Source organism: Malaya genurostris, chromosome 1, assembly GCF_030247185.1.
Source record: "Malaya genurostris strain Urasoe2022 chromosome 1, Malgen_1.1, whole genome shotgun sequence".
In the NCBI taxonomy this organism is placed as follows: Eukaryota; Metazoa; Arthropoda; class Insecta; order Diptera; family Culicidae; genus Malaya; species Malaya genurostris.
This window is the reverse complement of record NC_080570.1, coordinates 117,832,177-117,846,737: the sequence shown is the minus strand read 5'-3', so window position 1 is coordinate 117,846,737 and position 14,561 is coordinate 117,832,177. Positions and strand designations below refer to the sequence as shown.

Sequence of the window (14,561 nt, the reverse complement as noted above, 5' to 3'; positions counted from 1 at the left end):
GGTATAGACGGCAAAAATCTGTATAAATACCGAGAAATCGGTATACCTGGCAACGTTGGTACCAGTTTCCAGTTTTCCCAGTAAATCCGAACATCGGACGCATCGTGCAAGAAAGCTTTTGATTGCGTTTCGAGCTTGCATAGTGTATCGGTAGAACAAAAGAGTGAAGATATACCAAAGCAGAGAGCGGATGTCTGATTACTCAGGTGATGAGATACATCGGGGTTGGATTTCCAACCTCGAACATAGGGTCAGAGTTTTTCTGGCCCTAAGAGGCGAATGACCTAAAGGTTAAAGCCTCTATGATCGATACAAATGTTTAACAATCTTTCTCACCCTATCGGGAAGACGTCGGCTCGAAAATGTCTTGTTTGATATTCCTTCGCTCTGTTTCTCTAGCGATACATAATGTAAACATAAAGCTTTTTTAGGTCAGCGCGGTTGATGCAAATGGTGCAGAATTGTCCGATGACGGGCCGATCGAAGCGCTACGATCGGCCCTATATCGTGCTCAATCGGTCCGATAATCGGACCGATGATCGGACTTATGCGGGTCTACTAATTTCACTGGGTTGTTTTATTATGATTACATGGCTACTTGAAGGAATACTGCTGTTGTTGAACAGCTTGTCAATTGACATAGTCGTAAAGTGTCGGAAAATGCTAGCAGGGTTGTGCTTTTCTGACAATTGTATCATGTTATTTCGGGAAAACATGTTTTAATGTGACGTTTCAGAATATGAAATAACGCAGAAGTAAAACAAGTTATTTCGCTTAAAACATGAAATCAAAGTTAAAACTTGTTTTAACTCATAATGTGAACATAGTATTAGATTTCAACCAAAAGTTAAAATTAACCGCGAAATGGTTCACAGCATAGAAATATTATTTGAAAAAGGTTGAGAAACGCTACAGCAGAAGAGTACAAACATCCTCTTTGCGGAACTATTTTTTTGCAATCCAAGTAGACGTGGAAATTTTCCCTACTTGATAAATAAATTATCACTGAAGAAATTCAGTTTGATTAAAATTTCTCGTTCCAAGTGTAATTTAGTTTGGATGCCTAAGCTGGCAAAGATTTGATTTATCAAGGTAATTGCAAAGTATCCCAACCCAATTCACCGGATTAATCGTAAATTGTACAAAACTATTCTGCAATTGCCAAGCACCAACTGCAGCGTTGCGAGTGACACAACTGACAGCTAATCAATCTCTTCGTTTTATTTCTTCCACAGAGTTTCTAGCACAACGTGAACCATCGGTGACAGGCCCGCCCAGATAAACAACAACAGCAAAAACAAACAAGCAACGAAAAGGGCTCGACGACGGGCGCACGTCGGAAGTAAAACGGCCACGAGCTGTTTATTAGTGGTAAGTGGAAGCTTTTCTGATTTGCTTCGATAAATCGCACTGACAGCAGCAGCAGCAACGAAGAGTCGTCAGGCCAAGGGGCCCGTCTTGCGTTACGTGTGTCAGTGTGTGAGCTATCACAACCGCTCGAAGATAAACTTGAACTGGAAAGAGTACAACTCGAAAACTCAAGCCGGTGTCCGGCACTTGACACCCTTTACTGCAGAAGCATGATTCTTCTTCTTCTTCTTCTCCGGTGGATGAGGATGCCAGTGTCAATGCGGGCATCGAAAGTTTCTTTCTTCTTTTTCTTCTTCTCGGGACCAGTCGATTGGTTGGTCTAAGCTTTGTCCATGGCTGCAGTAAAACTTCTTAAGTGGGTGGGTGAACCGTCAGGAACGGACGCACGCCCCCGTCGATTTCTGGAATTTTGCTGTGGCCGAACCCGCGTTTGTAACGGTAAAACCGTACCAACCTCCAGACTGTGTCCGACCAGAGCTTGCTAGGTGCTAGGCGGAACCAATTAAGACTGAAGTCTTTCGATATTCCCTGCACTGATCGAATCATCATCTCCCGGAGCTGTCTTTGGTTATGCTAACGCCTCATTGAGTTATCCGGAGTTACCGCGCGAGTTGCCGATGACGCTCGAGATTACAGTAGCACACTTAATAATAGAGTAATTGAAATCGAGGCCTTCGTCTTGGTCCAGATGATAAACAAGAACATCTGCTCGGTAGAAGTGGATTTGCAGAGGAACCAGCAGGTTTCATTCCGCTCTTGAATTCTCCTCGGGGGAACTAGTTTGACTGGTCGAGCGAAGCAATTTTTATGCCACTCAAGTGCCGCATTTAGATAAACAACAACAATTGAGTTGGTTTGTTGCAAAAGATAGTTGCGAAGAATCCAGCTCCGTTTGGCACATTCCCAATTTACGGGAGAAAATGACCTTGAGTACAGGTACCAAACTAACAAAGAATTTATCCGAACTCTTCCGCACTAGGTGTTACGTACCGTCAGCTTAATTACAACCGTGTCGTGTTGATCCGTTCGGAATCGATAATATCTAGTTGGTCGGTTCCGACAGTTGCAGACATGATTCCACTAGCACGGCGCAAGATCGGCCCTTCACCCGTTCCGGGTGATTTTTTCTACCTCGTTGGTCACGCTTGGCTACGATCGTAGTGGCAAGATATTGAAGGTATTGGTGACGGAGGAGTTGCGAGCAAAATCTTGACTACTCGGTGAGAAAAGAAATGAAAAACTTTGGCCCCGGTACGGAGCTGTGTGGCACCTCCACCTCCACCACTACCATCACCAATGATTTGAGCGTGGACAAAACCAGGAAAAAGACCACGGCGAATGTGGAACTGTAAAAGGCATTCGGATGAAAGTTTTTCCCAAACGTGATGCCGTTTGGATCGATGCCTAAAGCTGAAGAGAGAAAAGGACAGCGAAAGAGACGGTCAGACAGATTCACTTTCATTCGATTGGTGGCGCTCGGTTCGGGTTTCGGTCGGACGTCGGTATGTCGTCCATTGATGGGCATAATGAGCAATTACATGGGTTAGTTCCGAAACGGTTGAATCGACTGCCAATGCAGACTTTGGACTTAGGGGTCCAAGAAACTACCGAGAATCGATTCGTTGAGCTAGAGAAGATACCTGTAAGAGTTCCACTTGATGTTGTTATCGTTTTTGTTGGGACATCCACCTAGGGATTGCATGGAATTTGTGGAACGCGATAAACAAACTATTGCGATAAGGTGCAACAAGATGATAAACGTTGTCAACAATTGTTTTGAGCTGATAAAAATTACGACAATGTTGTTGATGGTTATCTGTTATAATTTTTAGACCGTATTACTTTACAACAGAACATACTGTACAATTTGCGATTTGGTTATGTGAAGCTCGGAGCTTTATCAGTCCGGATGGCTACTTTTTAGGTTATCTATAATTCTACATCGTTTATATCATGGTTTATATAGGGGAGTTCTTTAAGCTAACATTTCAAACGATGTTTTACATTCCTTGAGCCACATGGAAATAAGCTTCTGTATTTTTTCCAAACTACTCCCTCAGAGAGTCATTTAAAACTAAATTATCTCATTTAAACAGTTTTGTATTTGTTCAGCTCACTTAAATCACTCTAATTCTCTGATATTTAAATTTATAGTGCTAAACCTTTTGGTTAATATCTAACAGTCTAGCAGTTGTTGTCGCCACAGCACTAATCTGCAATGGGCTTCTACAAGTCAGTATCACAAATCAATTCGTGATGATTAAAGTTCATGTTTAACGTGTATCGGTGATTTGTTCGCATTTTCAAACCATCTCCAATCAGCGCATTTCACGAGGTTATGTCATGCTGATGAACTACACTCTTACCAGCCGCTACCTAATTTTGAGTCAAAACCAACCCAAAATCAACTAAGGTGCATCTCCCCAATTTTAGGCAACGAGTGATGACCTCAACATTTAGGTAAATGTATGTTTACCTGGCATCACTGGAGATAACCCATTTCTTTTGCTTATTCATATAATATCTATGGTAATTTTCAAATATTTACAAATTACCACGACCATTGTACCATTGTACTAGTTTGTCCAACACTCATGAATATATCATTTTGGAGAATTAATGACTTTCTAACAAACCTGACAAAGGTCCTGTGATAAACGTCAGAAAGATAATTTTGAAAATAGATATCAATTGACCGCTTCCTCTAATCATGACACCAACACAGCTTATACGATGAGAACTGGCTGGCTCCAAAATTGTAACGAGAGTCTTTTTATGTTGTCTTTGAAAAAAAACAAGCTAACCCCAGGGATGCCAGACCATATATTCAAAAATCTGTGATCGAACCAAAAGTCAATCTGTGCAAAAACTGTGTACACTTATCATAACAATGTTTGCATATCGAGATCGTTTTGGCTAGTAAAACAAAAAAAATGTCACTCGTTTCTATGAGCAAATAAAGGTCTGGCAACTTCCAAATACTCTGTCGGAAATACATGTGTACTGCGTTTTCCCTAGCAATTCGTAGACTTTAAGGGGCTCATTGACTTTCAGAAATATGTGAAAATCTGTGCATCATGTTGAATATCTATCAAACGCAGATTAATCTGTGAACCTGGCATCTCTGGGAACGTCCAGCGCAGCGTAAAACGTAAAGCTTGCTTCAGATAGAATTGGAACAAAGACAATTGCCTGTATTTCAGTTATTTATTATTGAATTCAAGACCTTTTTTTCTACAAATGTAGCGTTTTCTTCATACTTTTAAGAAAAAATACGGATAAAATTATTCGTCACGGTTTCGAAGGAATTCTCGAATTTTTCCTGTAACACTCATTAGGCTCATTAGGCGGCGCACACCTTCTTCGTCCATCGTTTTGGCTATCTTATTCCACCAGGTCGTCATCTGATTGATGTCTTTGACAACCCTTCCCTTTGCCTTGAGTCTCCTCTTCATGATTGCCCAGTATTTCCCAATAGGGCAGAACTGGGGGCAGTTGGGTGGGTTAAGGTTTTTCGGAACACACTGGACCCCTTTCTCTGCATACCATTCTTGAACGACTTTGCTGTAATGACAACTTGCCAAATCTGGCCAAAACATTACGGGATGGTCGTGGGATCGAATGAACTGAAAAATTCGTTTTTGGAGACACTCTTTTTGGTATAGTTCCGATGTCATTGTCTTATTTGTAACGAAAACTTTCGTTTTTTGCCACAACTGAAAATGCCTTGCCAAATCATAAATTTTCTAGCAAATTTGTCGGCAAAAATAAATTTAAATTTGGCTGGAACATCCCCCCGAGCCGTTGCCAAGTAAAATTTTTGACCTGGGATTTGCCCGAAGTCAGCCTTGACATAGGTTTCATCGTCCATCAGAAGACACCCGTCGATCTTGGTCAGCACCTGGTCATATAGTTTCCGAGCACGAGTTTTGACCACACTATTCTGTTTTATGGTCCGATTTGGCTGTTTGCTAGCTCGATACGACTTGATTCCTTTCCGGAGTCGAGTTCTCCTCACGGTACTATGGGCAGCACCGAATTTTCTGGCCAAATCACGGTCCGACAGATTAGGATTCCTCTTAATCGTCTTCAAAATCTTACCACGCAGTTTCCGGTCGACAGTTCCACTCCGACGATTGGCTTGAGGCTTCCGAATCGTCGTCAATGTTTCCTTATACCGTTTGATAACGCGCCATGCGGTATTTCTGGGCAATTTCAACTGTTTAGCTAGCCTAGATGCAGACCACAATGGATTTTCCAAATAACTGTGCACAATTTTTTCCCTTCTTTCGACTTCCATGTTGATTGTTTACAAAGTACATTCGATGTGCGGAATGTCAAAAATCATACGTGAAGCTGACAAAATTCCCGACACGTGGGCGCCAAGAACTTCCAAATCCGTCCACCAGGAGCGCCGCAATATTAGCAAAAGTTCGTTACAATTCTAAATGAAGCAAGCTTTAAAACTGATCGTCTGGCAAAAATTTGCATAGTTATTGTAAAATAAAACTGATGTCATTTCTATAAATTACCGAAATTTCTCGTCAAAAATATTACCGAGCAAAGGAATTAAATCATAGTATGTACAAACCTTCACGAAGAGATTCCATGTTTAAAAGTGTAAATAGATTGAGTTTTCGCAAAGCAACACGATTGTTAAGACGAGATGTTGATCGTGCGACACTCACTGCAAAAATGAGTATCAGAAGTTGCAGACGCGTGACGCCCTCCATTTCTTAACCATTCATGGTTTCAGGTATGGCCATAGTGAAAATGAGTCACACGAATAGTACTCAAGATATTCTCATTGAAAAATAAAATTGTCAAAGTAAAAGTAAAAAGTAAATTGTTGTCAAAGTAGGCCATGAACAATTAGGGATAGAATCAAATTACGCGGTATAACATATATGTGCATATATATTATGTCCACGTTTTTATTGATTCGAACCATTGTGCAGCGCATCGAAAATCTCTACACGTTCATTGAACATAACTCCTGATGTGAGCTGCGACTACTCAAATTTATAAACTGGAACAATTTGTCGAAATTTGAGTATCAATTGGAGTAAAATTTACTCAAACTATGACTTTTTGCCTTTCTCACATAGATAGGCAGTGATGGCATTTCACCAGAGTGATACACGCTGGTGTAAGATTCTTGTCTACACAGGGGATGCAAGAAGCGAACATCACACAAAAAGAAAAGCGCACTTCTTCTCAGTGTCGAATAGACAGAATTTGAGTGTGTGCTTGTCGTAAAAGCAGCTAGCGCGAGTGAAACACATTCTCTTCGCTCGAATCGCTCTCACGCGCTCTCGCCTAAATACGCCCAAGTGACCACTGGTGCGTGCTGGTGAGCGAACACTTCTGTGATTGAATTTTTAAATTTATAGAAGGTAACGATGGCCTTGCAATGATAATCTTTCACACAGCAAGGAAAAAATAAATTGTAACGATAAATTGCGCTTTTGCTGAATATGCGTGCCCCACAGTTCTCATATACGAACCATACACCAGAGTCCTCACCGGCGTGCACATTTTGGAGAAAATATCTTCATCCACCTCAGAGAATTTCAGAGCACTGCTCTAGCAATTTGGTGTGATCCATTGCTAGAGTTGAAAGAAAATAAACACTCGCTCTCATGATGCGTGCACACTTTATATAACAGTGGTATATATGTGTGAAAGAGAAGAGCTCTCGTTGGTGTTGTCAGTGCGAGGGGAGAAATTATACTTTCTCTTCGTCACACAGAGGAGATGGACATCTCTGTAGATAAGTTAAGGTCACTGTGAAAACCGTCTTTTGAGCCGAGGCCCGGAGGGTTGACTGTCATATACCATTCGTTAGTTCGTCGAGTACGCAAAATGCCTGTATGTGTACTTTTCTCGGAGATGGCTAGTCCGATTTTCATGAACTTCAAATAAAAGGTCTTGTAAATCAATACAAAGTTCCTGAATTTTATTCAAATCCGACTTCCGGAATTACCGGGTGATATGAGCAAAAAAATGAAAATAAGCGCACTAACTTTTCTCAGAGACAGCTGAATCGATTCTCACAAACATAGATTCAAATGAATGGTATAATTATCTTATACAAAGTTCTTGAATTTTATTTTAGTCCGGTTGACGGTTCTGGAATTACAGGATGATTAGTGAAAAAATTCTTGTTTCAAATTATTTTCTCACTTTTCTCAGAGAGGGCGTGACCGATTTTAACAATCTCACATGAAAGGTCTCATAATTGAAAAAAAAACTCGCGAATTTCATCCGGATCTGCCTTCCGCTTCCGGAACTATAGGGTAAATTGTGTTTAAAATTTAATACCTTCACTTAAAGCACCGAAAGAAAAAACGGAAAACAATTTCTAATCTGGCCTCGAAACTACTCCAATCGGTAGGTTATATCAGTAGACAACCAAACAAATCGATTTCGGCTATGCTGGTTCCCGCATTCTGATTCCGGAGCACCGGAAATAGTGGTTGTTTATTCCAGAATGAATCTTACTAACTTTTCTCAGCGATGGCATGACCGATTTGCACAAACTCAGGTTAAAATTAAAGATCTTATAGTCCCATATTGAATTTTGCATGGATCCGACTTCCGGTTCCGGAATTATAGGGTGAAGATTGTTAAAATATGTATACCGTCACTGGAAGCGGCAAAATAAATAAAGTAAAAAAATTTCTTAAAAGTGGTTGAGTACATCAGGAAAAACCCATCGGCGTCGACGCGAGATTTGGCCAAGCAGTTCAACACCAGAATCGGAATGATTCAACGGATTAAAGTTCGGAACTCCCTGAAAACGTACAAGAAACAGAAGGTGCCGAAAAAGTCCCTGGTACAGCAAGTTCAGGCCAAAATAGAGTGCTAAAACTGTATAACCGGATTCTACAGAATAAAGACGAATGCATCCTGATCGTCGACGAAACCTACGCCAAGGAAGACTCTCGAGCGCTGCGCGGACCGCAATATTATATGAAATCGGTGTACCAGGACCTGGATGACGTTGACACTACGGTGGCGATGGAAAAGTTTCGGCAGAAGGTGTTGGTCTGGCAAGCAATTTGTACCTGTGGTTTGCGGTCGTCGATTTTCTTCACGAAGGGCACAATTAACGCCAAGGTGTACGAGGAAGAATGTTTGAAGAAGAGAATGCTGCCACTGTACAGAAAGCAGAAAGGCTCCTCCTCTCTTCTGGGCGGATTTGGCTTCAGCCTACTACGCCAACTCCGTTCTACAGTGGTTGTTAAAAAATATTGTACAATTCATGGAAAAGGACATCAATCTACCGTACTGCCCGGATCTTCGGCCAATTGAAAGGTATTTGGCAATTGTCAAGCGGCACTTTTGGAAGGAAGGTACAGTGTCCCCAAACCTGCAGGAGTGCAAAAAAAAACTGGACAGCTGCCACCAGGAAAGTCACAAAAGTAACTGTGCAGAATTTAATGAAGAATGTCAAGTCCAAAGTGCGAGCGTTTCACAGAAACTAAGTTTTTCTTCAATATAATCAGTGAAATACGTAAAAATGTAATTTTTCTACAATATATCGAAAACTGATGTCAAAATATGTTTTTTTTCGCTTTTTTATTCAATAATCAATGTTGCTAACTACTTTTCGATACACTCCTTAGTGGGACTCACTTCGTTTTCTCAGATATGGCCTAATCGATCTGAGTACTGATTCACTCTGTAAATTATGTATACTAGTTTATGGACAATCCTTTTGGTTCATTAGAAAGACGAAAAAAGGAAGGCTTCTACTGAGCGTCTCAGTAGAATGCTTTAGTGAGCAAAAATCTTTTTAACTCTTTTATTCATCAGTTAATTTTTGGATTCTGACTTCCAATTCAGACACAAGAAATAAATCATAGAATTGAGCAGAAGGATTTTTGCTTACGAAAACAGTTTTTCAAATTTTCGACACGATCTTCCAATTTTTTACATAGCCATGTTAAAAGATGTAACTTGCGTTGGTCCTAGAAATAAGTTCAAATCACTTTCCCCGAAAATTTGTTGTGAAGGCATTGTTGTGAAGAACTATTTACACATCGCAATTCGATTCAGTTGTTCAACGCTTTCCTCTCTTCTGGAAAATTATGAATTACAGATCGAATAAATTTTTCGTATTTTGATCCAAAACCGGAATCGAACCAATGTGGATATTTGTACTATAAGGGGGGATGAGGCAGAAGAATTTGCTATCCACTATTATCCAGATAAGGAGTGTATCGAAAATAAAGTATCCACAAATTTTTCTGTCAAATTATGATAAAAAACGATATATATTCAAACTAAAAATTCCTATATTGTACTAGGTTAAACTTGAGCATAATGAAAACCAGATGAAGTTTAAGTTATTCCTTCACGAAATTTTTTAGCTTTTGGTCGAACGCTCTTCATCATCAGTTCCGGACAAGTGTTGTATCGCATTTTTTGGACGCTTGAGCCCAAATATTTTTGAACTCCTGCATGTTCCCAGCTGCCTTACCAGACTTCTTGAAGACCCTCTTCACGATTGCCCAGTAAGCTTCGATGGGTCGAAACTGAGGGCAATTTGGTGGATTGATATTTTTCTCAACTCAACGAAATTTATCCCCTTTTCCGCAATCTAATTGAGAGTGGTTTTGGCATAGTGAGCCGACGCTAAATCCGGCCAAAACAGTTGAGGTGTACTATGCTTTTAATATAAAGGCAGCAATCTTTTTTGGGGACATTCATATCGATAGATTTCTGCATTTATAGCTCCGATCGTGTAAAAAATGGGTGACAAACCACAGGAACATATTACTTGCCATACCAGTACCTTTCGACCGAATTTCTCCACTTGAATTGATCTGTCCACATCGCTCTTATCCTCCTCAACGACGACAGTAAAGTATTGTGAACCTGGAAGGGTTTCTGAGTTCTCCTTTACATAAGTCTCATCGTCCATCGAAACACATGCATCCGGACACTGCAAAAGACGCGAATACAATTTCCGGGCCCTTGTTGCTGCTCGCTTCTTCTGTTCTATACTTTTTTTTCGAGATTTTCTGCTTCTTGTAGGTCTTCAGGTGATTTCGCCTCTTGATATGCTGGATCATTCCGACACTCGTTCCTGCCACTTTCTGGTTCAGTTTCGGGTTGGAAAAACCGGGTTTTCTGCCTCTTCCTGGTACCTCATTCAGAGAATAGTGTTCCCCAAACTTATTAATGATGGTTTTAACACTGGCATGATGAATTCCAAACCGCTTCGCCAATTTTCGCATAGTAACACCCTTCTCATTTAGCCATGAGTCCAGAACCTTCATTTTCACTTTCTTTTCAATACGCGACATTTTGAAAACGCAGAATTTCAACCGCACAAACAAGTAAACGAACGAAAGCTGACAGCCAAGCGCACAGCATGCTGTGATCTGAGCATAAAAAACCATCACAAATACATGCATACAACACAAATGTATGTGGATAGCTTATTTTCGATACACTCCTTAGTTACCGAGATCGCAAACTTGTGACCGAGCATTGTCGTGATGCAAAATGACACATTCGTTGCAGGACTTTTTTTTCGTTTTTCTTTCAATATTAGGTTGATTCGCATTATTTGGGAACAATACGATAGTTCCTTTAATCGGTTGCCCACTAGGATGTGACACTTTTGTTATCCCACCATAAGCAGAGCAAACCCTTACTAACGTGAATGATGAATGAGTTTGATGAACTCAGTTAGTACAATTTTCCATTTCTCTAGGCTAGCTAGCTATTCGATGACGACATTTCGAAAGGATGTGTTAAATAACTTCTACATATGAAAAACTGGAGGTAATTTTCTCCAGAATAGAATTTCTCTTGCAGCGACAGACCTAACCTGAGTCAAACACTTCCTGATTGAGAAGGGTTTGGTCGGCAACGGATGGCATCACACAGAACAACAAGCTAGCACGCTCTTCACGTTCAATAACCGTACATGGGGCATAAAGAAAAACTAGCAAAAAAAACGGTACAGCCATCAGTGCTATTGAATCAAAAATCAATAGCTCCAGTTTATTTTTGTATCCGGCGAATGGTGACACAGCACATGAAGTACGCTGTAAAGTGTCCATGGCTCGGTCGGGTAAAGCACACTGCGAACAATTTGCTTGCACAGCAAACTCCACTTGCCGTTCGAGTGCCGCCGCCGCCGTCGCCGCCGAGGTTGTGTTTGGAACCGATCTCCTCACCAGACGCACAAGAAGGACGAGTCAGCAACCACAGCCGGGCGGCGACTTACAAGCCAGTGGAGATATTGACGCTGATGTCGATGAGGAGGATGATGATGATGATGCTGATGCTGATGTCTACATAAATATGTTTGCTCGTAAACGGCCTATAAGCTTGACGTATGGAAATGTATACATTTTCGCGGGTTGAATAACTCTCGTGGGTCCCGCGAGAGTTGCTGCCGCCGTGACTTTTTCCGCGACTCGTACGCGGGTTGTTTAGATTGTTGCCATAATGTTTTGAAAGGTGTTTAGCTGCTTTTGCTTCCACCTGATACATCTAAAGGTTTCGGCGGATTGACGAACCGCAGTCGTGAAATCAGTAGTTGATTTATCTGCCCATTTTACCTTCGTCCAGTTCAAGTTCGTCATTATACGTACATTCGTACGTTGCTTTCACGTTCGCTGCAAACCTTAACCTTTATCTTGCCAAGGAGACGACGAAAATAAAAACGACCTTTCGAAGCAGCTTTTGCCAGCTGCAATGCAGTCACTGCAGCCACAGGCCATAGGGTGATTGCATTCGTAAGGAAACCTACCGAAACAAAATTATTCATCTTTTGGACTTATTCGTTCTGAGTTAAGAATGTATTGAAATTGAAACTAAGATAATCAACGACGAGCGGCATTACCAATCTCCCTATTCAAGGCACTTCTAGTTTATTCCTGTGAACCCACAATCGAATCGTTAATGTTTTTCCGGAGAACCCTACCACAAAACCACACAACTGCCAGCACGATTCCCGAAACCAGTTTCCAGTTGAACGGTACACAGACGGAAGGAGATGGCCAAGGGAAAACGTCCTCCGCTAAACCACCGCAGACAATTTAACGCTTGGTGCCGCTCGGTCGGGTGTCTAAAAGAAGGAACCGTTCGCGAAAAACACGTTCTCAGTGTGTGTATTCATCATCATTTGGTGGTGGGGGGCGGCTGAAGAGAGAGGGATTTGGTATTGATTCTCGTGATGAAACTTGTTGCTCATTGTGACGAGGTCACGGAGGAAAGGGGCCCAGCAGCCGATCGAGGACCGCCGCGAGACGGAGAGCAATGACTCCTAGAACGGTTTTTTTCCTGTACCGATGATGGCGAGAATATTTAGCTAGACGCGGGCGCGCGGTGGAATGTTGACAAGCATTTATGAACTGTTTCGACCCACATGCTGTTATTATCCCCAGTTCCAGGTTCGATGGTTTACCACCACACGCAACATGCAAAGACCCATGAAATTGCATCGCAATGTTGTGACCGCGAGTTGGCTCGATCCGGATGTGAACACCACCCAGACGACGAATGGTTCCGTAGTTTCCCCCAACAGCTCTAGGATGGGCCTGGAAAAAGTCTGGTTGAATCGAACACGAACTGGTTTCGTGGTTTGCTTTGAATGAACATCATCGGCGGTGGATTTTGGAAAGGATCTGCCTCGTGGTTAAACTGCACGAAATGAATTATTAGCGGGAAATTGAAACGTCTAAAACGTAATCACGGAATGGGATGGAGAGTGGAAAGGAAGGAGGTTGTAAAATCGTTTATCAAACAGGTATTCTCGTGGAAATGGTTTCCGACCGGAATCCCTTGGCGAATAAAATGTCATATTAATAGATTCGAAAAATTGATACAAAGAAGCATTAAAATTTGTATCATTCCGATTTATCTGCTGTTGTTTCAATTAGATTCTTTCGCATTTCGGATTTTTATAAAGGTTCCAATTACTTTTTACATCCGAAAACTGGCATTCCAAGCTAGAACAAACTTCCTCAGAAAACTGCATAGAACTTACAAGTGAAAAATTCGGTACAAATTGGCATTGCGTGCAATTTCGCTTGCATGGATTACCATAGTATGCAAGCTTGCAGACTATGACACACAAAGTGCCTCTGCTGATTGTTTACTACTTAGTTTCCTTCGACTAAACAGTGCATTAGCTACTACTAATGCTAATTCTTCCGGCACGACAGAAAAGACATTGCACTTCGGTGCAAACACAAGTGCATTGCAAATAGCAATCACTTTACTTCTGCTTCGTCCGTCAGGTTTGGTACAGCTTCTTGGCACAGAATTTTACCACATGGGAACATCACGGTTGCAAAGAATCGACCGATGCTTGAATAGGTCACTATCTGAAATTGTTATAGGGTAAAGAAAAAAAAGTTTGTCGATTGGGTCACTTTAACGAATATATCTCCGAAACTAGACATGTTTGCCATATGATATTCGAAATTGATCCTTAGCCCAATTTTATTTTCGAACGAGTCTGAAGTTATTGTTATCGGTTAATCCATATACACTGAAGTCTTTTTTTATGCGAGTTTACGTACCGCATAACTCTGAAAATTCACATAAAAAACTGCATAACTCTGAAACTTTTCATTAAAAAACCGCATAACTTTGAAAAGTCGCATAAAAAAGTCGCATAAAAAACCGCATAAAAAAAGACCACAGTGTACAAGAAATGAGTTTCGACGTTTACGTTACTTATGCCATTATGCCACCGGAACCGTAAGTGACAGTCATTCGAACTTCAAACCTGTTTAAAGAGCCAATAGTTGTTAACGATTTTTTTAGTTTTTAGTTGGTTTGACGTAAAGTCACCATAACTAAGTTTAGTTTTTGCAATGACTGAGTGGAGCCAAATGAATGAAAAATTTACAAAAAAGATGATTTTTTCGAAAAAGAAACGCTCAGAGACAGGACTCGATACCATTTCGCCACCCTAAGCATTGTGATATACACAACTCTAACACACGATTAGGCACGATAGAGCGTACATCAAACATGGTCTACATCCTAGCCATCTCACGACTGGTACCGTACTTCCAAATATCTTCTCTGTTCATCAAACACTAGTCTTCTCGCTCTATACTTATATTCCGCTCAAGCACTGAGCTTGTCACCGTCTCTATTGTTGCCAGCCTATCTAGCCAGCGGGATATCGTCATTGCAAAAAAAGCCTA

At 41.1% G+C, this 14,561-nt stretch overlaps 1 protein-coding gene across 7 annotated transcripts in view; it reads left to right on the top strand.

Annotated features, from left to right (window-relative positions):
• Positions 1–14,561, top strand: part of LOC131425576 (protein FAM107B) — a 138,486-nt gene that overhangs the window by 79,396 nt on the left and 44,529 nt on the right. For 6 of the 7 annotated variants that reach the window (XM_058587570.1, XM_058587568.1, XM_058587567.1 and 3 more), the window contains one exon: positions 1,236–1,371. The gene's annotated coding sequence lies outside the window, so the exon portion shown is untranslated. Of the gene's footprint in view, positions 1–994; positions 1,093–1,235; positions 1,372–14,561 lie in introns of those variants that run through there. The other variant, XM_058587572.1, reaches the window with a different exon arrangement.